This window comes from Pecten maximus, chromosome 2 (genome assembly GCF_902652985.1).
Source record: "Pecten maximus chromosome 2, xPecMax1.1, whole genome shotgun sequence".
In the NCBI taxonomy this organism is placed as follows: Eukaryota; Metazoa; Mollusca; class Bivalvia; order Pectinida; family Pectinidae; genus Pecten; species Pecten maximus.
The window spans coordinates 29,724,900-29,750,702 of NC_047016.1; positions in this window are offsets into that span (position 1 = coordinate 29,724,900).

The following is a 25,803-nucleotide window of genomic DNA, read 5'->3' on the forward strand; positions in this document are numbered from 1 at the left end:
AATAAGTGTGTACAAGATTATGGTAACAATAAGTGTGTACAAGATTATGGTAGCAATAAGTGTGTACAAGATTATGGTAACAATTAATAAGTGTGTACATAGGGATTGCATTTCACTTTTATGTTAACCATGCTTTTATGGAGCAATTATGGAGCTAGCGCCACATTTAGAATATATTCTTAGAGGAATTGCTCCATAAAAGCATGGTTAACATAAAAGTGAAATCCAATCCCTATATTTACACTTACGGATGTTGTTTCTATAAGTCTTTGTGATAACAATATTTTTTTCTTTGTAAATAAAAAGAAATCATATAAAAGTCGGACACAGTGGGAGGAGTCAATTACTAGAACAGCCAATGGTGACGCTTCACAACAAGTTGAGACTTTTTTTCCACGGTAAAAAAATAGTTCTGTTTTTTGTTATGATATTAACATAAATAACAAAAACATTTTGATAGATTATCATATTTAATATTGTCAAACATGTTATTTTTATACATTTAACAATGGTAAACAAACCCTTTGTAACTTAAATTGTAAATGTAAACAAAGCCATGTGCTTGGCGAAAGTAGTTCCCGTACCCTGTCATATTTTCATACGCAAGTTTAAAGGTCAATGTTTCCATGCAAGAATGGTAAATAAATCGGTCTGGTATTATTATATAGTGACAAAACTTTGCAAGTGTAAATATAAGATCATGGTAACAATAAGTGTGTACGAGATGGTAACAATAAGTGTGTACAAGATCATGGTAACAATGCGTGTGTACGAGATGGTAACAATAAGTGTGTATGACATGATAACAATAAATGTGTACGATATCATGGTAACAATAAGTGTGTACAAGGTCATGGTTACAATAAGTGTGTACAAGGTCATGTTAACAATAAGTGTGTACAAGGTCATGGTAACAATAAGTGTGTACAAGGTCATGGTAGCAATACGTGTGTACGATTTGGTAACAAGAAATGTGTTCAATATCATGGTAACAATAAGTGTGTACGATTTGGTTACAATAAGTGTGTACAAGGTCATGGTAGCAATAAGTGTGTACAAGGTCATGGTAACAATAAGTGTGTACAAGGTCATGGTAGCAATAAGTGTGAACGATTTGGTAACAATAAATGCGTACAATATCATGGTAACAATAAGTGTGTACAATATGATTACAATAAGTGTGTGCGAGATGGTAACAATAAGTGTGTACAAGGTCATGGTAACAATAGGTGTGTACGAGATGGTAACAATAACTGTGTACAAGGTCATGGCATCAATAAGTGTGTACAAGGTCATGGTAACAATAAGTGTGTACAAGGTCATGGTAACAATAAGTGTGTACGAGATGGTAATAATAAGTGTGTACAAGATCATGGTAACAATAAGTGTGTACGAGATCATTGTAACAATAAGTGTGTACGATTTGGTAACAATAAGTGTGTACGATATGATAACAATAAGTGTTTACAAGATCATGGTAACAATAAGTGTGTACGTGATCATGGTAACAATATGTGTGTACAAGGTCATGGTAACAATAAGTGTGTACGATTTGGTAACAATAAGTGTGTACGATATGATAACAATAAGTGTTTACAAGATCATGGTAACAATAAGTGTGTACGTGATCATGGTAACAATAAGTGTGTACGATTTGGTAACAATAAGTGTTTACAAGATCATGGTAACAATAAGTGTGTACGTGATCATGGTAACAATAAGTGTGTACAAGGTCATGGTAACAATAAGTGTGTACGAGTTGGTAACAATAAGTGTGTACGATTTGGTAACAATAAGTGTGTACGATATGATAACAATAAGTGTTTACAAGATCATGGTAACAATAAGTGTGTACGTGATCATGGTAACAATAAGTGTGTAAGATTTGGTAACAATAATTGTGTGTACAAGATCATGGTAACAATAAGTGTGTACAAGATCATGGTAACAATAAGTGTGTACAAGATCATGGTAACAATAAGTGTGTACAAGATCATGGTAACAATAAGTGTGTACGATTTGGTAACAATAAGTGTGTACGATTTGGTAACAATAAGTGTGTACGATTTGGTAACAATAAGTGTTTACAAGATCATGGTAACAATAAGTGTGTACAAGATCATGGTAACAATAAATGTGTACGAGATCATGGAAACAATAAGTGTGTACGAGATCATGGTAACAATAAGTGTTTACGAGATCATGGTAACAATACGTGTGTGTACGATTTGGTAACAATAAATGTGTACAAAGTCATGGTAACAATAAGTGTGTACGAGATGGTAACAATAAGTGTGTACGAGATGGTAACAATAAGTGTGTACGAGATGGTAACAATAAGTGTGTACGTGATCATGGTGACAATATGTGTATACGAGATGGTATTTATGGCCCACAGGTAATTGCAGCTTGCAGTGATAGTGTACAAGCAAAATGGTTTCCCTGCCAAAGAAGACGACTCGGCTACTCTAGTGAGGGAATTGCATGTAGATGGCTGCTGCCGGATTCACAACTTCTTGTACATGTTTTAACAATTTGCTTGTCGTGCATGTTTGCAGTAGTTATCTCCCCATGAACTGCCCATTTGAAATTAAGTCCCTATAGTTACTGGTGAGAGATGAAGTCCCTATAGTTACTGGTGAGAGATGAAGTCCCTATAGTTACTGGTGAGAGATGAAGTCTGTATAGTTACTGGTGAGAGATGAAGTCTGTATAGTTACTGGTGACAGATGAAATCCCTATAGTTACTGGTGAGAGATGAAGTCCCTATAGTCACTGGTGAGAGATGAAGTCCCTATAGTTACTGGTGAGAGATGAAGCCCCTCTAGTTACTGGTGAGAGATGAAGCCCCTCTAGTTACTGGTAAGAGATGAAGTCCCTCTAGTTACTGGTGAGAGATGAAGTCCCTCTAGTTACTGGTGAGAGATGAAGTCCCTATAGTTACTGGTGAGAGATGAAGTCCCTATAGTTACTGGTGAGAGATGAAGTCCCTCTAGTTACTGGTGAGAGATGAAGTCCCTATAGTTACTGGTGAGAGATGAAGTCTCTATTGTTACTGGTGAGAGATGAAGTCCCTATAGTTACTGGTGACAGATGAAGTCCCTATAGTTACTGGTGAGAGATGAAGTCCCTATAGTTACTGGTGAGAGATGAAGTCCCTATAGTTACTGGTGACAGATGAAGTCCCTATAGTTACTGGTGAGAGATGAAGTCCCTATAGTTACTGGTGAGAGATGAAGTCCCTATAGTTACTGGTGAGAGATGAAGTCCCTCTAGTTACTGGTGAGAGATGGAGTCCATCTACTTACTGGTGAGAGATGAAGTCCCTATAGTTACTGGTGAGAGATGAAGTCCCTATAGTTACTGGTGAGATATGGAGTCCATCTAGCTACTGGTGAGAGATGAAGTCCCTATAGTTACTGATGAGAGATGAAGTCCCTCTAGTTACTGGTGAGAGATGAAGTCCCTCTAGTTACTGTTGAGAGATGAAGTCCCTATAGTTACTGGTGACAGATGAAGTCCCTCTAGTTACTGGTGACAGATGAAGTCCCTCTAGTTACTGGTAAGAGATGAAGTCCCTCTAGTTACTGGTGGGAGATGAAGTCCCTCTAGTTACTGGTGAGAGATGAACTCCCTCTAGTTACTGGTGAGAGATGAAGTCCCTCTAGTTACTGGTAAGAGATGAAGTGCCTCTAGTTACTGGTGAGAGATGAAGTCCCTATAGTTACTGGTGAGAAATGAAGTCCCTCTAGTTACTGGTAATAGATGAAATCCCTATAGTTACTGGTGAGAGATGAAGTCCCTCTAGTTACTGGTAATAGATGAAGTCCCTCTAGTTACTGGTGAGAGATGAACATCCTCTAGTTACTGGTGAGAGATGAAGTCCCTATAGTTACTGGTGAGAGATGAAGTCCCTATAGTTACTGGTGAGAGATGAAGTCCCTATAGTTACTGGTGAGAGATGAAGTCCCTATAGTTACTGGTGAGAGATGAAGTCCCTCTAGTTACTGGTGAGAGATGAAGTCCCTATAGTTACTGGTGAGAGATGAAGTCCCTATAGTTACTGGTGAGAGATGAAGTCCCTATAGTTACTGGTGAGAGATGAAGTCCCTATAGTTACTGGTGAGAGATGAAGTCCCTATAGTTACTGGTGAGAGATGAAGTCCCTATAGTTACTGGTGAGAGATGAAGTCCCTATAGTTACTGGTGAGAGATGAAGTCCCTATAGTTACTGGTGAGAGATGAAGTCCCTATAGTTACTGGTGAGAGATGAAGTCCCTATAGTTACTGGTGAGAGATGAAGTCCCTATAGTTACTGGTGAGAGATGAAGTCCCTCTAGTTACTGGTGAGAGATGAAGTCCCTATAGTTACTGGTGAGAGATGAAGTTTCTTATAGTGACTGGTGAGAGATGAAGTCCCTCTAGTTACTGGTGAGAGATGAAGTCCCTATAGTTACTGGTGAGAGATGAAGTCCCTATAGTTACTGGTGAGAGATGAAGTCCCTATAGTTACTGGTGGGAGATGAAGTCTCTATTGTTACTGGTGAGAGATGAATTTCTTATAGTTACTGGTGAGAGATGAAGTCCCTATAGTTACTGGTGAGAGATGAAGTCCCTATAGTTACTGGTGAGTGATGAAGTCCCTATAGTTACTGGTGACAGATGAAGTCCCTATAGTTACTGGTGACTGATGAAGTTCCTATAGTCACTGGTAACAGATGAAGTCCCTATAGTTACTGGTGATAGATGAAGTCCCTATAGTTACTGCTCAAAGATGAAGTCCCTATAGTTACTGGTGAGAGATGAAGTCCCTATAGTTACTGATGAGAGATGAAGTCCATATAGTTACTGGTGAGAAATGAAGTCCCTATAGTTACTGATGAGAGATGAAGTCCCTATAGTTACTGGTGAGAGATGAAGTCCCTATAGTTACTGGTGAGAGATGAAGTCCCTATAGTTACTGGTGAGAGATGAAGTCCCTATAGTTACTGGTGAGAGATGAAGTCCCTATAGTTACTGGTGAGAGATGAAGTCCCTATAGTTACTGGTGAGAGATGAAGTCCCTATAGTTACTGGTGAGAGATGAAGTCCCTATAGTTACTGGTGAGAGATGAAGTCCCTCTAGTTACTGGTGAGAGATGAAGTCCCTATAGTTACTGGTGAGAGATGAAGTCCCTATAGTTACTGGTGAGAGATGAAGTCCCTATAGTTACTGGTGAGAGATGAAGTCCCTATAGTTACTGGTGAGAGATGAAGTCCCTCTAGTTACTGGTGAGAGATGAAGTCCCTATAGTTACTGGTGAGAGATGAAGTCCCTATAGTTACTGGTGAGAGATGAAGTCCCTATAGTTACTGGTGAGAGATGAAGTCCCTATAGTTACTGGTGAGAGATGAAGTCCCTATAGTTACTGGTGAGAGATGAAGTCCCTATAGTTACTGGTGAGAGATGAAGTCCCTATAGTTACTGGTGAGAGATGAAGTCCCTATAGTTACTGGTGAGAGATGAAGTCCCTATAGTTACTGATGAGAGATGAAGTCCCTATAGTTACTGGTGACAGATGAAGTCCCTATAGTTACTGGTGACAGATGAAGTCCCTATAGTTACTGGTGAGAGATGAAGTCCCTATAGTTACTGGTGAGAGATGAAGTCCCTATAGTTACTGGTGAGAGATGAAGTCCCTATAGTTACTGGTGAGAGATGAAGTCCCTATAGTTACTGGTGACAGATGAAGTCCCTATAGTTACTGGTGAGAGATGAAGTCCCTATAGTTACTGGTGAGAGATGAAGTCCCTCTAGTTACTGGTGAGAGATGAAGTCCCTATAGTTACTGGTGAGAGATGAAGTCCCTATAGTTACTGGTGAGAGATGAAGTCCCTATAGTTACTGGTGACAGATGAAGTCCCTATAGTTACTGGTGAGAGATGAAGTCCCTATAGTTACTGGTGAGAGATGAAGTCCCTATAGTTACTGGTGACGGATGAAGTCCCTATAGTTACTGGTGAGAGATGAAGTCCCTATAGTTACTGGTGAGAGATGAAGTCCCTATAGTTACTGGTGAGAGATGAAGTCCCTATAGTTACTGGTGAGAGATGAAGTCCCTATAGTTACTGGTGAGAGATGAAGTCCCTATAGTTACTGGTGAGAGATGAAGTCCCTATAGTTACTGGTGAGAGATGAAGTCCCTATAGTTACTGGTGAGAGATGAAGTCCCTATAGTTACTGGTGAGAGATGAAGTCCCTATAGTTACTGGTGAGAGATGAAGTCCCTCTAGTTACTGGTGAGAGATGAAGTCCCTATAGTTACTGGTGACAGATGAAGTCCCTATAGTTACTGGTGAGAGATGAAGTCCCTATAGTTACTGGTGAGAGATGAAGTCCCTATAGTACTGGTGAGAGATGAAGTCCCTATAGTTACTGGTGAGAGATGAAGTCCCTATAGTTACTGGTGAGAGATGAAGTCCCTATAGTTACTGGTGAGAGATGAAGTCCCTATAGTTACTGGTGAGAGATGAAGTCCCTATAGTTACTGGTGAGAGATGAAGTCCCTATAGTTACTGGTGAGAGATGAAGTCCCTATAGTTACTGGTGATAGATGAAGTCCCTATAGTTACTGGTGAGAGATGAAGTCCCTATAGTTACTGGTGAGAGATGAAGTCCCTATAGTTACTGGTGAGAGATGAAGTCCCTATAGTTACTGGTGAGAGATGAAGTCCCTATAGTTACTGGTGACAGATGAAGTCCCTATAGTTACTGGTGAGAGATGAAGTCCCTATAGTTACTGGTGAGAGATGAAGTCCCTATAGTTACTGGTGAGAGATGAAGTCCCTATAGTTACTGGTGACAGATGAAGTCCCTCTAGTTACTGGTGAGAGATGAAGTCCCTATAGTTACTGGTGAGAGATGAAGTCCCTATAGTTACTGGTGAGATATGGAGTCCATCTACTTACTGGTGAGAGATGAAGTCCCTATAGTTACTGGTGAGAGATGAAGTCCCTATAGTTACTGGTGAGAGATGAAGTCCCTATAGTTACTGATGAGAGATGAAGTCCCTATAGTGACTGGTGAGAGATGAAGTTCCTATAGTTACTGGTGAGAGATGAAGTCCCTATAGTTACTGGTGAGAGATGAAGTCCCTATAGTTACTGGTGAGAGATGAAGTCCCTATAGTTACTGGTGAGAGATGAAGTCCCTATAGTTACTGGTGAGAGATGAAGTCCCTATAGTTACTGGTGAGAGATGAAGTCCCTATAGTTACTGGTGAGAGATGAAGTCCCTATAGTTACTGGTGAGAGATGAAGTCCCTATAGTTACTGGTGAGAGATGAAGTCCCTATAGTTACTGGTGAGAGATGAAGTCCCTATAGTTACTGGTGAGAGATGAAGTCCCTATAGTTACTGGTGAGCAGATGAAGTCCCTATAGTTACTGGTGAGAGATGAAGTCCCTATAGTTACTGGTGAGAGATGAAGTCCCTATAGTTACTGGTGAGAGATGAAGTCCCTCTAGTTACTGGTGAGAGATGAAGTTCCTATAGTTACTGGTGAGAGATGAAGTCCCTATAGTTACTGGTGAGAGATGAAGTCCCTATAGTTACTGGTGAGAGATGAAGTCCTATAGTTACTGGTGACAGATGAAGTCCCTATAGTTACTGGTGACAGATGAAGTCCCTATAGTTACTGGTGAGAGATGAAGTCACTATAGTTACTGGTGACAGATGAAGTCCCTATAGCTACTGGTCAGAAATGAAGTCCCTATAGTCACTGGTGAGAGATGAAGTCCCTCTAGTTACTGGTGAGAGATGAAGTCCCTATAGTTACTGGTGAGAGATGAAGTCCCTATAGTTACTGGTGAGAGATGAAGTCCCTATAGTTACTGGTGAGAGATGAAGTCCCTATGGTTACCGGTGAGATATGGAGTTCCTTTAGTTACTGGTGAGAGATGAACTCCCTATAGTTACTGGTGAGAGATGAAGTTCCTATAGTTACTGGTGAGAGATGAAGTCCCTATAGTTACTGGTGAGAGATGAAGTCCCTATAGTTACTGGTGAGAGATGAAGTCCCTATAGTTACTGGTGAGAGATGAAGTCCCTATAGTTACTGGTGAGAGATGAAGTCCCTATAGTTACTGGTGAGAGATGAAGTCCCTATAGTTACTGGTGAGAGATGAAGTCCCTATAGTTACTGGTGAGAGATGAAGTCCCTATAGTTACTGGTGAGAGATGAAGTCCCTATAGTTACTGGTGAGAGATGAAGTCCCTATAGTTACTGGTGAGAGATGAAGTCCCTATAGTTACTGGTGAGAGATGAAGTCCCTATAGTTACTGGTGAGAGATGAAGTCCCTATAGTTACTGGTGAGAGATGAAGTCCCTATAGTTACTGGTGAGAGATGAAGTCCCTATAGTTACTGGTGAGAGATGAAGTCCCTATAGTTACTGGTGAGAGATGAAGTCCCTATAGTTACTGGTGAGAGATGAAGTCCCTATAGTTACTGGTGAGAGATGAAGTCCCTATAGTTACTGGTGAGAGATGAAGTCCCTATAGTTACTGGTGAGAGATGAAGTCCCTATAGTTACTGGTGAGAGATGAAGTCCCTATAGTTACTGGTGAGAGATGAAGTCCCTATAGTTACTGGTGAGAGATGAAGTCCCTATAGTTACTGGTGAGAGATGAAGTCCCTATAGTTACTGGTGAGAGATGAAGTCCCTATAGTTACTGGTGAGAGATGAAGTCCCTATAGTTACTGGTGAGAGATGAAGTCCCTATAGTTACTGGTGAGAGATGAAGTCCCTATAGTTACTGGTGAGAGATGAAGTCCCTATAGTTACTGGTGAGAGATGAAGTCCCTATAGTTACTGGTGAGAGATGAAGTCCCTATAGTTACTGGTGAGAGATGAAGTCCCTATAGTTACTGGTGAGAGATGAAGTCCCTATAGTTACTGGTGAGAGATGAAGTCCCTATAGTTACTGGTGAGAGATGAAGTCCCTATAGTTACTGGTGAGAGATGAAGTCCCTATAGTTACTGGTGAGAGATGAAGTCCCTATAGTTACTGGTGAGAGAATGAAGTCCCTATAGTTACTGGTGAGAGATGAAGTCCCTATAGTTACTGGTGAGAGATGAAGTCCCTATAGCTACTGGTGAGACGCAGGGGTTCGAACCACACACCTCTGATATTCACTGTGGTTGCACTAGTATGATGGTTTACTGGCTGGTTTGAACAGCGGCACTAAGATCAAATCGGGAGACATGGGGATGTATATGGTGATATACCGAAACACGAGAACCGGGATGCTTACTGGTCACTTTTACTAGTACGTGAACCTGGAGAGTTTCATATAGGTGTGTCAGTACTTTGATCAAAACAAGGGAAGCGTAAAGCATCGTCGTATATGCTTTAGAGATTCACACCTGGTGGAAATAGCTTGCCTCACTATGTGGACATACTACTCATGTTGTCACCCATTATCCTCTGACCTCCTAATGAATGTTAGTATCACCATCAAACCTTTCATTGGGCGTCTTTATCCATGCGAGGGGTATGGAACTGACAGAGCAAACTGTATTGCGTATTCTAGCACCTCATCAAATCTTCCTAACTTTATCGATGACATTTTGTGACTTGAAAGTTGATCTGGGTCAGTTAGAAATGTTGTTATTGCACATGGATGATGATACATCGTTTGACTGTAACACCGAGTCATTATTTCATTTCTAATTAAGAAGCGACGGTAATATTCGCATTGTTATTTAGAATGTAGAGATGAAAACTATGTTTTGTAGACTTAACAGGCCTAGTTGTTCAAAAAGTGATTAGTGTAATCACTTGATTAGTTCATTTCCTCTTTACTTCAAAACATTAGTGTATGATATTCCTTAAAATAGGCAGGTAGGAAGAGGCTGATTAGTGTTGTAGTTTTTGTTAGTATTCCCACAAACCATTATATTTTGAAATTGATGTTTATCGTGATTAGCCTAATCACCTTTTTAACACCTGGGCCCAGATGTGTACCACATTTAAATTTGTTTTGATGCAAGACTTGATCGAAACCTAAAGCAGTATTTTTATTTTTGGTTTTAAGCATAAACCGTGGAAGATTAAAAGTTTTGTCAAAAACCATGTAGAATTTATATTAACGAAGTGAATGTATGGACAGGGTGACGTCTGTTTCCATTTCTTGGTTCCTTTACATAACCAATCTTACTTTTTCCGAAGGCAGGAAGACCAAGATTGGCCGTTCTTGTATTGTGCCATGTTCGCTCAAACTTGATCAAATTGTGTATGTGTTTGAATTAAGACACTGACTCAACACTTCTGTAACACCAATGTCCAGATTGGACAAGGTGAACGCCATTGGAATAGATGTTGTTTCTAAATTATATAAACTATACAGTGCAGATTTGATGATATAAGGCATGGAAGTGTATTATGATGCTACAACCATCGCTTCGAATATAAAATATAGTGCATAATAAACAAATAAATAAACCACAACAAAAATACGGTATATTCAAGTCATACTTAAGTCATTAAAAGCAGTCTAAAACTGTATACATTACGATTTAATACAGCTAGGCAGAAAGGTAACAAGAAATTGAACAAATTGCATCATCGCACGTTATCGTTTACATGCTTGTCGTAAGGGTAACGCAAGCGAAACGACAGAAATCAAAATAGAAACAAAAATAAATGTAAACGTGTGCTTTTAAACAACATCTTATCGCATAATACAATTCAACTAATTAATTTTGCAAAGAACTGAAATAGCAAAATACAAATATTTCCTATTTTCTGTGACATCATCATTTACATAAATTAAGAGTATCCATGTCAATATCGCCATGGATACGCCTTGATAAACAGTATGATAGCATATCACCAATATCAATATCTCCATTTACGTCAACTTCTTTGGTAATGAATCGGTATAAAGATTATCATGATTATATCGCTATTGGTAAACCTCCTTCTATAATCAAACAATAGGTGGAAGCAAGTGGTCGAGTAGCAGATCGGTATAAAATTGAGTCTTTTATTATGGTTTACATACAAAATAACTGTCTCATCAAAAGTATTTCCCTGAAGACCGTTTGTACGACAATGTAATCCAGGATTCCATTACACATGGTTCTGATGATTTGGTTTGGTTTATTTTGTTTAACGTCCTATTAACAGCTAAGGTCATTTAAGGACAGCCTCCCGTATGTGCGACATGTATGCGTGTGGTGAGTGCGTATACTGTATGTGTTTTGGGAGGCTGCGATATGTTCGTGTTAAGTCTCCTTGTGATAGGCCGGAACTTTTGCCGATTTATAGTGCTATCTCACTGAATCATACTGCCGAAGACACCCAGCAGCACACCCCACCCTGTCACATTATACTGACAACGGGCGAACCACTCGTCCCACTCCTAATATGCTGAGCGCTAAGCAGGAGTAGCAACTACCATTTTTTAAAGACTCAGGTATGTCTCGGCTAGGGGGCAGAACCCAAAGCCTTCCTCACAGGGGCGAACGCTCAACTAAAGGCCAAAAGTGAGGCAATGTCAAGGGAGACATTAGGAAGAAGAAAGTTGTTAAGAAAGAAGAGAAAAGATAAGATCTCAAATTTAGTCGCCTCTTACGATCATGCAATGGCGGCAGCAGGTACAATTCTTACGCCCTACCTGCAGGGCAGTGGTTCTGATGAGAGAATAGTTTCATTCAGATCATTCTAATATAATCACAATGAGAAAAAAGCAACATTAACAAACAAACAAACAAACAAACAAAACCACATCCAACAAACCCAAATAACACTTATCCTAAACCACCCATCCCGATAAACATACTACGGGAATTTCAGTAAAATGTAATAGTGTTTTATTGTTTTGACCTAACCAGACCAGTGTTGCTTCTATGGCGTATTTTTCATCTTTTCATCATAGTATTCTGAACTGATAACTGGATACATTATTTCAAGTGCATAATATTGTTCAGGAAAGTTGTAGTTGTACTTAATATTGAACGGAATTCGCGACTTCTTATCTTATTTCTAATTCCATTGATGTCTACGATATCTTCTCATTTCAGAAACGTATCACTTAAGAGACTCGCTACCTATCAGAATGATAATAATAATCAAGATTAATTAAATAACACAAATCTAATTGTCTACAATGGCATTTCCTTCATAGACTTTCTAAAATCAGATTGTGACATGCTTGACCAACTAACCCAAAAATGTCTGCATTCTAATCCATCAATTATAAGAATGCATATGATTATAGTTTTAAATTATACGTTTTATGCATGTTAATCGATTAATATGCATGAATTATACATTTTCTTTTAATCACATGTAGTGTCATGCTTATGTTATGCAATATTGATGAATTTAATATGGATATATGTTCAAAAATAACTACACTATAGGCAATTACAGGATAGAGTAGAAAATCGAAACGAATATACATCGACGATATTAAAATTAAATAAATCCATGTCATTCAATGTCTTCCATCAATCTATGTTTAGCGATCATGTTATGTAAATGATATTAGGTACAATGTATGTAAAAGTAAATATTTAAAGCAATTTTGTAAAAAGTACATTTTTGTATGTCCTAGTCAAATAGGACAGTTTCTCATCTTATAGATACGATTATGTTACTAGGATGTCCCATCATCAGATATCCGCTGCCTTTGATATTAACATTTTTAATAGTCCAACCGACAATTTTTCACTGTTAACACATCCCATTAATTTTAGTAATCTCATCAGTTTGTCGTCACTTTCTTCACAAACCATTATTTTTTATGTCATATCAGCATTTTTTTTCACCGTTTTCACTTACCATTACAACATCTCACGAATTTCATTGTAGTCATTTATTTTATTGTACTCGCATAACGCTAACGTCTTGGCTACTCATTTGCGATTGTATGGCCCTTTTACTAACATAATTTGGCCATAAATAGCTCTAATTGTCGATTGACCTTAAAACAATAGGTTTGGTTTGGTTAAATATTTTTCTAATGTCCTATCAACAGCTAATGTCATTTAAGGACGATCACCCCAGTGTGCGAGACGCATGTGCGTGAGTTTGTGTGTATGTGAGTGTTTGGGGAGGCTGCGTTATGTTTGTATTTGTCGCCTTGTGGTAGCGCGAATCTGATTTTATAGTGTTACCTCACTGAAACATACAGCCGAGGACATCCAGCGGGAAATCTTACCCGGTCACATTATACTGACAACTGATGAAGTATTCGTCCGACTGCCAAAAATTGTGAGAGCAAAGCAGGAGTTTGGTATGTCTCGGACTGAAACCATAGTCTTCTCCAAGGGGTCGAACGCTAAACTAAAGGTCAAAAGTGAGTCAGTGTCCAGGGAGACATTAGGAAAAATAAAGTTGTTAGAAAGAAGAAAAAAGATAACATCTCAATTTAGTTACCACTTATGATTATACAATAGAGGCACCAGGAACAATCCCTTCGCCCTACCTGTAGGACAGCAGAAAACAATACAATAGTCTTAAAGAATTTTAACCTTTTTGCAATGTCATCGGTACTTTTCCCTCTTCCCACATATAACGTTTTCGTAGCCCTATCAGTAATATGCCGCCGCTTTCTCATATCTAAGTCACAACATAGAGAAACACTTTATGTAACATTATCTGTTCAGAAGAAGTCTCATTAGCTGTTTTTTGTCACTGTTCGCACAAATAGCTAACATTGTAGTTGTCTAATCAACACATTTTCAAATGTCATTAATTTTGTAATGGTAGTTGTCACATAGAATTACATTTCTGGCACTCGCATAAGGGGATTTTCACCGTTGTCAGATCACATTAGCATTTTAATGCTAATGTAAGATGTCTTCATTGTTATCATTTTTCTTTCACATCTTAAGAGTCCATCGTCACGTTAACCGTTATCATGTTGGTTTTGAGTAGTATTTTTTTCTCTCTTATTGTCATATATCTTTTCAGCAGTCCCGTCAGCGGTCGCTCTTTCTGCAACATTACATAAACTTTTAAGAAGCCAAAAATTCACGGATGATTTCTGTACCCAACTAGAATGTAAAAAAGTCGTACATGTGATATAGACTAAAAAATTCCCATATTTCCGATACAAAGATAAAATCTAAAATGTTGTATAGTTAAATATACATGTATAGAGCATAGCAACTTGGTATATAAAGACATATAAAACGTGCATTAGATGTTCAGGTCCGTCTGTGACTCTGAGCTATCCTCACCCGACTCGATTTGTTGGTATTCGTGTTTCGTAGTGGATTTTACACTAGTTTTACATATGACATTAGCGACTATAGAAATATATAAGACAATGATCGATTAAACCCTAGCTGTTAGCTTATCAACGTTAGACGAAACATGTGGATATATATAGTATATCTGTTTTTTTAGACTTATATATCCACGGCAACTACACACACATATCATTATAATTTAGCCCTTGTGTGGCCATATTCAGAAGTGGAACGTGCAATATATATAATATATATATAACCTTATTTTTTGTGTAGTGGCAATTTCCATAATGAGCTTACTATTTTAGGATCCTCTCAAAATGGAGAAGAATGTAGTTGTGTAATTGTTGTGTGATCCGATCCGAAAGGGAGAATATGTTGTAGGCTGAACTTCAATATTAAAGTAACAAGCATAAGGAAACGATATAAAATTATTTTAATTTTTTAGCCCCCTGAGAATGACGAATATTCTGAAATTTGAGTAATATGGTATTAGGTTACTGCGATGAATAGCAGATAAATCTGAACGTCTGGGGATAGCCGATCGAGGCACAGCTGCAAGTTCAAAATATATCATATTGAAGTAAAACTAATTTCTGGTATAGACTTAGACGAAGTGGACGGTTCCCTCTATATTATTCTGGACCAGCGGACATGTCGATGAGGCAGAATACATTAGCGTTCCGGAAAACCTTACCTAATCCGTTTCCGTTTCAAGTATCTCCTTGTAAACATATAGTTTGTCCATTTTTGCAGTCGCTTTATTGGTTTTGAGAATTAGAGTTGTATGAATTTGATTTTGTGTGATTTTTGATTCCTGATTTTTATCTCCTTATTACAATGACGCATTATCTGGAATTTTTTCTCTTGGACGTTTTTTTTTTCTTCTGTTTTTAAATGTGATGTTTTTATTCATTGATTTGAAAATTGGAAAGAATCAAAGGCGAATTAACAATTTCGCTAGTAGACCGGGACGTTGATCCAAATATACGTATACGTCGTCAATATAAACTTACCTAATGAGACTAGTCCTTGGGTACACAACACTATATAGTAAGAGAATAGAACACCCTTGAGTACCTCCTTCAATACGAGGCTCACAACTTATCAGTCAGCCCTCGTATAATCAATTATACATGCATATACATTTTATACATTGTAATTGTTTTAAAATATGTAAAAAACAGTACATTATGTATATGTGTTTATATATATATATACAATTGCACAATAACACACAAAGAATACCGATATACAAATAAAAATATTTATATCCTGATCTGGAAATAGTGAATAGAAGAAGAGATTTACGGCAGAATCAGCGTTCTCTTCTTCATCGATGTCACCCGTCAAACAAATCTTGGTCATATCTAGATTTTGCCAACTCCCCGCCATGACAACCAGGTTGTGCCGATAGAACCTACAGGCAGATCAACGATCGTCGATCACGCCTAACTTCATATATCACAGGGAAATAGAACATCTACTAGGAGATTATGATGTCGACACCCCTAGGAGATTATGATGTCAACACCCCCTAGGAGATTATGATGTCGACACCCCCTAGGAGATTATGATGTCAACACCCCCTAGGGGATTATGATGTCGACATCCCCTAGGAGATTATGATGTCAACACCCCATAGGAGATTATGATGTCGACATTCCCTAGGATATTATGATGTCAACACCCTCTTGGAGATTATGATGTCGACATTCCCTACGAGATTCTGATGTCAACACCCCCTAGGAGATTATGATGTCGACATCCCCTAGGAGATTATGATGTCAACACCCCCTAGGAGATTATGATGTCAACACCCCATAGGAGATTATGATGTCGAAATTCCCTAGGAGATTATGATGTCAACACCCCCTAGGAGATTATGATGTCGACATCCCCTAGGAGATTATGATGTCGACATCCCCTAGGAGATTATGATGTCGATATCCCCTAGGGGATTATGATGTCAACACCCCTAGGAGATTATGATGTCAACACCCCTAGGAGATTATGATGTCAACACCCATAGGAGATTATGATGTCAACACCCCCTAGGAGATTATGATGTCGACATCCCCTAGGAGATTATGATGTCGACACCCCTTAGGAGATTATGATGTCAACATCCCCTAGGACATTATGATGTCGACATCCCCTAGGAGATTATGATGTCAACATCCCCTAGGACATTATGATGTCGACATCCCCTAGGGTATTATGATGTCAACACCCCCTAGGAGATTATGATATCGACATCCCCTAGGAGATTATGATGCCGACACTCCCTAGGAGATTATGATGTCGACATCCCCTAGGAGATTATGATGTCGACATCCCCTAGGAGATTATGATGTCAACACCCCCTAGGAGATTATGATGTCGACACCCCCTAGGAGATTATGATGTCGACATCCCCTAGGAGATTATGATGTTGACATCCCCTAGGAGATTATGATGTTGACATCCCCTAGGAGATTATGATGTTGACACCCCCTAGGAGATTATGATGTTGACATCCCCTAGGAGATTATGATGTTGACACCCCCTAGGAGATTATGATGTTGACACCCCCTAGGAGATTATGATGTCGACATCCCCTAGGAGATTATGATATCAACACCGCCTAGGAGATTATGATGTCGACATCCCCTAGGAGATTATGATGTCGACACCCCCTAGGATATTATGATGTCAACACCCCCTAGGAGATTATGATGTCAACACCCCCTAGGAGATTATGATGTCGACATCCCCTAGAAGATTATGATGTCGACACCCCCTAGGAGATTATGATGTCGACATTCCCTACGAGATTCTGATGTCAACACCCCTTAGGAGATTATGATGTCGACATCCCCTAGGAGATTATGATGTCAACACCCCCTAGGAGATTATGATGTCAACACCCCATAGGAGATTATGATGTCGAAATTCCCTAGGAGATTATGATGTCAACACCCCCTAGGAGATTATGATGTCGACATCCCCTAGGAGATTATGATGTCGACATCCCCTAGGAGATTATGATGTCGATATCCCCTAGGGGATTATGATGTCAACACCCCTAGGAGATTATGATGTCAACACCCCTAGGAGATTATGATGTCAACACCCATAGGAGATTATGATGTCAACACCCCCTAGGAGATTATGATGTCGACATCCCCTAGGAGATTATGATGTCGACACCCCTTAGGAGATTATGATGTCAACATCCCCTAGGACATTATGATGTCGACATCCCCTAGGAGATTATGATGTCAACATCCCCTAGGACATTATGATGTCGACATCCCCTATGGTATTATGATGTCAACACCCCCTAGGAGATTATGATATCGACATCCCCTAGGAGATTATGATGCCGACACTCCCTAGGAGATTATGATGTCGACATCCCCTAGGAGATTATGATGTCGACATCCCCTAGGAGATTATGATGTCAACACCCCCTAGGAGATTATGATGTCGACACCCCCTAGGAGATTATGATGTCGACATCCCCTAGGAGATTATGATGTTGACATCCCCTAGGAGATTATGATGTTGACATCCCCTAGGAGATTATGATGTTGACACCCCCTAGGAGATTATGATGTTGACATCCCCTAGGAGATTATGATGTTGACACCCCCTAGGAGATTATGATGTTGACACCCCCTAGGAGATTATGATGTCGACATCCCCTAGGAGATTATGATATCAACACCGCCTAGGAGATTATGATGTCGACATCCCCTAGGAGATTATGATGTCGACACCCCCTAGGAGATTATGATGTCGACATCCCCTAGGAGATTATGATGTCGACATCCCCTAGGAGATTATGATGTCGACATCCCCTAGGAGATTATGATGTCGACACCCCCTAGGAGATTATGATGTCGACATCCCCTAGGAGATTATGATGTCGACATCCCCTTAGGAGATTATGATGTCGACATCCCCTAGGAGATTATGATATCGACCATCTCCTCGAGATTATGATGTCAACACCCCCTAGGAGATTATGATATCGACATTCCCTAGGAGATTATGATGTCGACACCCCCTAGGAGATTATGATGTCGACATTCCCTAGGAGATTATGATGTTGACACCCCCTAGGAGATTATGATGTCAACACCCCCTAGGAGATTATGATATTGACCATGAAATGTCCCCATTGGCTTCATTAACCGTCACTCCTCTTAATTCTGTGTTTTTTTTTCTAAATATCAAATCAACTGAGACACATGTAAACACAGTACATTGGACAAATGTGTAAATACCGCAGGTAGGAAAAACAGGGATGCTAATTATTACGAAAAAATAACAACGTTAACATTTAGGAAAATTGAAATAATCATGCTTACCATACAACTTAGTTTTCCCTGTAGGTTAACTTTGGGAATGTTGTCGTGATAACAAGAACAATGTCTTACAGCTGGTGATTGTCATGCTCCAACCTTGACACCATTATTAAACACTTTGTTGCGTTGCTATTGCAATATCGGTACAAAATTGGCCCTATTTCCTATGTACGAAATCCATGTCTTAAGTTTAATCATTTCACGGCATGGTAGATAATAGAAACTACCAACATACTAGCGAAACCATATTTATAACTCGGAAACGATAAAAGGGGGGCAAGGTTTGAAACATAACAAGATTTCTATGGGGACCATTTAAAAGGTACAACGATAATAAAACCTGGTTTACCGGGAAAATGAGCGTCTTCTACTACGTCATACAATTGTACGTCACATCCGGGATAAGTGACATCCTCCAAACGAGAACTAAGGTGATGACAAGGGAACCGCAAGGCATAACATCAAACATAGGCCCGTTCATGCTAGATATCACACGAGGACATCGAATCAACTGGCACACGTAAAATAATAGATAGGGGATACAGGGATGCTGCTATCTAGAAATGGATAATAAACGTTTTTGACATTCAAACCATCACGCTTATCATTAAGTTTATTTCAACCAAATGTGTAAACTTTAACAAAGGATCCATCATGCACCAGACATCACATATTATTCAGAAGCCGAGTGGTTTAGGTGTCCCGATACTTTATCACTAGCCCTCAAACTTTCCAAGACCGAAACCCACGTTGGACAGTTGCCTGGTACTGACCGTAGGTCGGTGGTTATTCTCCGTGAACTCCAGCTTTCCTCCACCTCCAAAACCTGGCACGCCCTTAAATGACCCTTGTTGTTAACAGGACGTTAAACAAAACAAACCAAATCCATATCACATGGCATATCAGCGAGAGGACAAAAATGTGTTTACGATGTTTTATTCTGTTTATCATATACTTAGACACTGAAAGTTTGATTTAAAAATTTAATAAAACAACAACAAATGTTGGTGATAAACATTTAATATGTAAAACAAGTAAGTTAACAACAAATGTAAGCTTGTTTTGTGTGTTATTTTTTCACATTTTTTTTGTTAAACAGAAAAAAGTTAATATTTTAACATTTAAGTCATAGAGAATAGATTAACAACAAATATAACTGTTCTCTTGTACATTACTTTCAAAATAACTCCATGTTATCCATGATGTCCACTAACGAATTCAACACACGTTCCCCATCTGACATTCAGACCGGTGTTTTCAAATGAAATGGTCGTCTGCTGAATTATAAATCGGAACACCTCGGACGATTTCCTCGCGGTCATCTGTTCAATCACACACGAGGAATTCCGAAAGTTGTGATATACATTTTCGGACCGCCGGGCTGATATGGTGATATGCATTTTCCGACCGGCGGTCTGATATGGGTTACGTGAATTTAGTCGTATTACACAGAGTGGAGATGCAGTATCTAGTACTTAGTATATGATAAATTATATCATTCACCCTATCATTTATATTTCCGAATGGTGTAACTAGTCAGTAGTAAATCTATTATGCGATTTTAACGTAAACAATATTTGTTATTTAAACCAGAGACCTATATACTATATAGGTCTCTGTTTAAACAAGTTCATAGATATCCGAAAGAGCAGTTAATGGGATTGAGTTAAGAGAAAAACAGGTTAAATCGATGATTTTTTTTTATAATACAGTAAATATATTGTTCAGACTGTTTGATAAATCTTGGGCGTAGCATATTTCCCTGTACCATTTCTCGCGGCATGACGTTTGTTTCATTGATACCCTATGTTAAATATCGGAGGCTCAATTTAGAGTCTTGGCGGGAATTTTCTCGGGAGATACTTGAACGATAAATCATGTCTACATGTCGTTTCAGATGCCTAACAAGCATGTATATATTGCACAAAACGTGTGTATACATTGCCTCTGTCATAATTAGCAATAACAAATCGTAGATATTTTTGAATTTTCGTAATTTACACATTTCTTACCGCCACAAGGAAGCACTACGCGATAAAAGTACATGGCATAGTATTAAATACGAATTGTTATAATAATGAACACACGTATTACGATTGAAAAGTGTGAAACTGATTTTTATATATCCTAACTAAAAGGTGCAAGAAAACATGCAAGTCATCGTTAATTAAATACATTAAATATGTAAACTTTCTTATTTATCAAACACTTATCGAAACGAGTCAAATGTCATTTTGCAGGATTCAATTTGCAATATTTGAATTTATTGCAAGATATTGTTATATTACATTCATGATAGCGATCACATTTATAACGAGGTATGTGTCCCGTTTTGATTCAATAACCGACACAGATGTGTTGTCCATTTTTTTTATTCTATATGCGGTATATAATACATACATTATTAAACTAATGCAAATAAAATATTCATCTCAGTATTGCATCATCCTCTGAAATTGCTTTGTGTTCAACCCTGCCGGTTTACTTCACGTCCCCGGGATTTGCCGTTACCCTGTAAGCCACGTTTACATCACTACTGATTGTATTAACGGTTCAGACTAAAACAATTATGTTACAAAAGTATCCCACATCTACAGATAATTAAATTGATTCAGTTGTATTTATTTAATGCAGCTCACTTTTTCTATCTTAACATTCGCCTAAACCCATTTTCTCCGACTTCCTTCTAGATTTCTAGAATAACCTAGAGTCTTTCTAGACTCTGAGCCCTTGGATCACTGACGTGGCTTTTGAGAAGAAAACTGCTGTGTTATGCAGTTTTTAATGTATTCATTTTATATTTTGTCTATACCTATAGCTTAATGTGTGTTTGAAAGTTGTATACACGTGTTTTTCGTGTGCGATGCTTTACCGCAAAACGACCAATAATCATTGATAACATATTAATGCATGTTTATCCTCAATATTTTCTTTGTATATCTAACATCGGTTTAAATGTCTAATATCCCTGGTTAAATATAAACATGTTAATCCCCATTGTAATTTTTATACTTGATATCCACTGATTGAAGTTAACGAAGCTAAATAACGTGTTTTTCTATGTTAGATTATATTGTTAGATTATATTTATATTATCAATTAAATGTGTCTATTAAATATGAGTAGCTTTCTAATTGATGGTGTGATGTTGTATCACTATAACTGGATTTCAAATAACACAAACGATTGCTATAGGTTTATTCTGGCTCTTATTACTATGTATCGGATACCTGTGGCGGTTGCTTTCTCCCTTGTTTTACTAAATTTTATTATTATCTGACAAACAAAGAATTATTCTGGCAAACCACAAACCTAATTCACATCCGCCTTCCTCTTCAATGCAGCGGCAAGTCTTGTTTCGTGGACCAAATGCCATAAAAATTAGTTCCAATATAAACGCTCGCTCTCCTGTTTCCTTTCTCTCGTGTCCAGCCGGTCAGCCTATTGTATATCAATCGAACCATTAAACTTTAATGCCCAATAAACAGGCGTAAGACTGTTCCTAATGTGCTATTTGCCAACAATAGCAGGGATTAATGGGTGATGGGGTATTTGTTGGGGAGGGTCTCATGGCCGTCTGTGAAAAGTCAATGTTTTCCTAGCTTGATTGCTATAATGGCTCAAACCTTATTCTTACATGGCCTTTTAATTGTAATTTTGAAAAGTCAAAAGTTCACAGCTCTTCCCGATGACATGTGCGTCGATTGGTTACTATAAAATAAACCATATTTTGTTAGACAACATTCACATACGATAATATGTAGGGGCAAGGACGTTATGCCATTTTATCATTATGTTCTAAAGCTTCATCAAATAGCCTCAGAACATTGTCAAAAACACAAAATTCCTTTCAGATCACATGGACCTAAATGCATGTACATAGATATTGTATATCTTGATTGGGGGTTTATATAGCATTTAAATGATGCAGCGATGCAGTTTATTTTTGAACAATTTAATTCAAATCATAACTCCTTTTTAGATTCGGGTTACTTAAATGCAAATGGCAACGTATGTAGTATCATTATAGTATACAGAAATCATGATCTTGCAATAAGAATAATATATTTATATCAATTCACACTTTCTTTTGCATATAAGCTAAAATATCTTGTTTAAGTATATATGGTGTGTAGCTAACGTAGTACATAATGTAATTGTTATTTTTTTCTCATTTTGAAATGTTATGTTAGCTGTGTATGTTATCTCAAAATAATATCTTCTTTTGAGATATGTTTATTACCAGACCATCGTGTTATGACTGCAGCTACATGTCTATAAATAGCAGAACTACAAGTAGCAATAACAGACATCTTTATTCGAGGTTTTTAAATAAAGTGACTTTTTTCAAATTAACAACAAACAAATTATATTTCATTATTACCATTAAAGGGAAACCATCGTTCCACACCAAAGTATCCGTCTACCTGAAATATGCATACAAACAGATCAATAGGTACATGTAGGTATATCATTGATGTTTACTGTGAAGGTACGTATTTTAGTGTCAGTCTTATTTCCGCTGAATCACAATTATGCTAGTTAAAACTACCGTTCATTCTATGATGACTACATGCATTGTAGTAACGCCAAGTCATCCAAGGTGATAATGTGTTTTAATTTGGTTAAGCGCTAAAACTAGCTGCCATCGAAATCAGAAAATTGACAATATTGTGTAGTTACAAACACGTGCCCGTTAAATATACCAGGTCATGATAAGTGACTATCTCCCACCTGATGGATTCGGTCGTTTTTTTTTTTTTTTTATTAAAGACACCACCAGAGAGTTCTGGGAGTTCTTTTGTTTTGATTAAGAGGATATTGTTATATTATCTTATAACAGGATAAATGATACAAACCAATACATAACATGGAAACATAGCACGGTATAATGAATCTGTGACTATACATAAGTAAGTAATAAAGATATTGATTTGATAATTGTGTGAAAAGGTGAACAGTGTGGGACGTTCGCATGACGTAATCATATTGTTCGTGGTAACGTCTTAATTAATGAAATCATCTAATATTTATATTAATACTTATCAGTGATTTACGTGCTGGACAAACTATCTAAGAAAAACACATTTTATGAATCACTTGTAAAGCAAATATGAAGAAAAACGTTTACCTTATGCGGAACTATATGCGGGTACGTATAAATACCTAATTTTGTGGTCATCATTAATACTTCATTTTTTCATTCCGTTTTAGTTTTCATAAAGCATAGCAAGGCAATCATGTTATCCACCGGTGACTTTACAATGAATGTCGTATGCACCAACACATAGCGAAGTTTGCTGCATATACATGTACATGTTACTGTTATCAATTAATATGTCTTAGAAACGTCAAACTAATCATAGCGCCGTGCCGTCACCAAGGCAATAAAGCATTACTTTTAAAAAATAGATGGGTATGTGAACAGGCTATGGTTACGTGTATATTCCCACTGTAAGCTGTTATGTCAGTTATGGTATCTATCAACATGCATTTTCTGTAGGCATGCTGTCAGATAATGTGTTGATGTTTAAAATAGCCTATTTGACAGCGATTGGCACTCCGTTGTGTCGGTAAGCGCATGCCTTCATTCTAACTAACGTAGTTCTGAAATAATTGTAAAGTAATTGTATAGACATTTTCTATTTATATCTGGGCTGCCCTTTGTGTAGGTATTGATTGTCCAAGTCAAATGTAATGATTAATGTATGGATGCGGAAATAATGAAATAAACAGGAACTGAAAAATCTGGCCTAAGGCTGTTGCCAATTTTTCGTTACACAACAAGAACCAGCATGTACACACATTTGTATCTATATAAAAACGGTATCATGTGCATATTTACACTATTTTATGCGAAGTTTGGAATTACTTCATGACTATTTAATAACTTTGTACTCTTACATTCAATACAAGATTGTTTGTATTCTACACCAGCTAATTAATGTTACATGATTTGTTTAATCACTTCAATTAATGCATGGTGATACATTTTCAGTTTAATTGCCATATCGTATCGCCGTTTTTCAATTGATTTACTTGACACAGTTGTACCCGAGTATTTCTCCCGCGCACATTGTCGTTTGGTCCTTATCCCAGAACGCAAACTCGAGTTTAATCAGACATCTAGATGTCATAGGCTATTACTGTGTGTTTGATACAGTTTCCATGAGAACATAATGAGTATGATTTATGTCCATATCCTATCGAATACAACAGGGAAGACATGATTTAATTTTCGGAGCTAGTTTCTCATACGTCACTCTGTGAAATGTTATAAGGATGCGTGCTCATGGGCATCAAAAGAGAAAAAATATCAGACGCAATTATCGAGCCGTTCTCGTAAGCCCATGATAGTTGTGTGCAACGAGAATCGTCTGGGTAGATTTCGTGCCAAGGGATAACAACTCCGCATGGTATCATGGTCGTTTTGTTAAACTAATAAAGACCCATAACGACTAAATATGTGTTAGAATTATCAATACGGTGTTTACCGCCATAACGGAGGTCTGACATGCGTGTCGGGTTGGTAACGGTGATTCTTACACCACGGAGGACCCTGAATAACAAACAGAATGTAAATTGCAATCTAACAAAATGCACATGACAGTAGTCGAAGCGATATTCCACATATATAAGAGTATAGGAAAATCCGTCAGTGTATAAAACAGGTGCGGTATAGGACATTATTTGCCTCTGTCCTTTTGCACGAAGTGTTACTCGAATTCTATGAATATCTCAGTTAATACTTCAATTAGTTGTAATTGCTTTCCTTCATCGTATCATTTATATGTGTACAAACCTTAATTATGTTTGCATAGTTTCTGAATTGCGCAAAAACGATAGCATTGTAGCATAGTATTTGCAGTTGAAAATGAGTTTTTTGTTAGAATGGAATGAAATAGCATGTAGCAGTTTATGGAGTGAATCCAGACCTTACCGACCACTGACTTAGCGACACTCTGAGGTATCCGACACAATGACCAACACAATGTCGGTAAAGACAGTGTTCACTGTAAACAGTTTGCTGTGTCATTTCTGTATAAGTATATGTTTCCGGTTCTGTTGTAACGAAATCTACTCAATATTCGAACATATCGAACGAATCTCAAGAATAAGATTCAATCACCAACTGAGGTTTTCATACTGAGTCTAAACACCAAGCTATCTATATGTTCAATATAGTATTAACTTTCGTCTTTT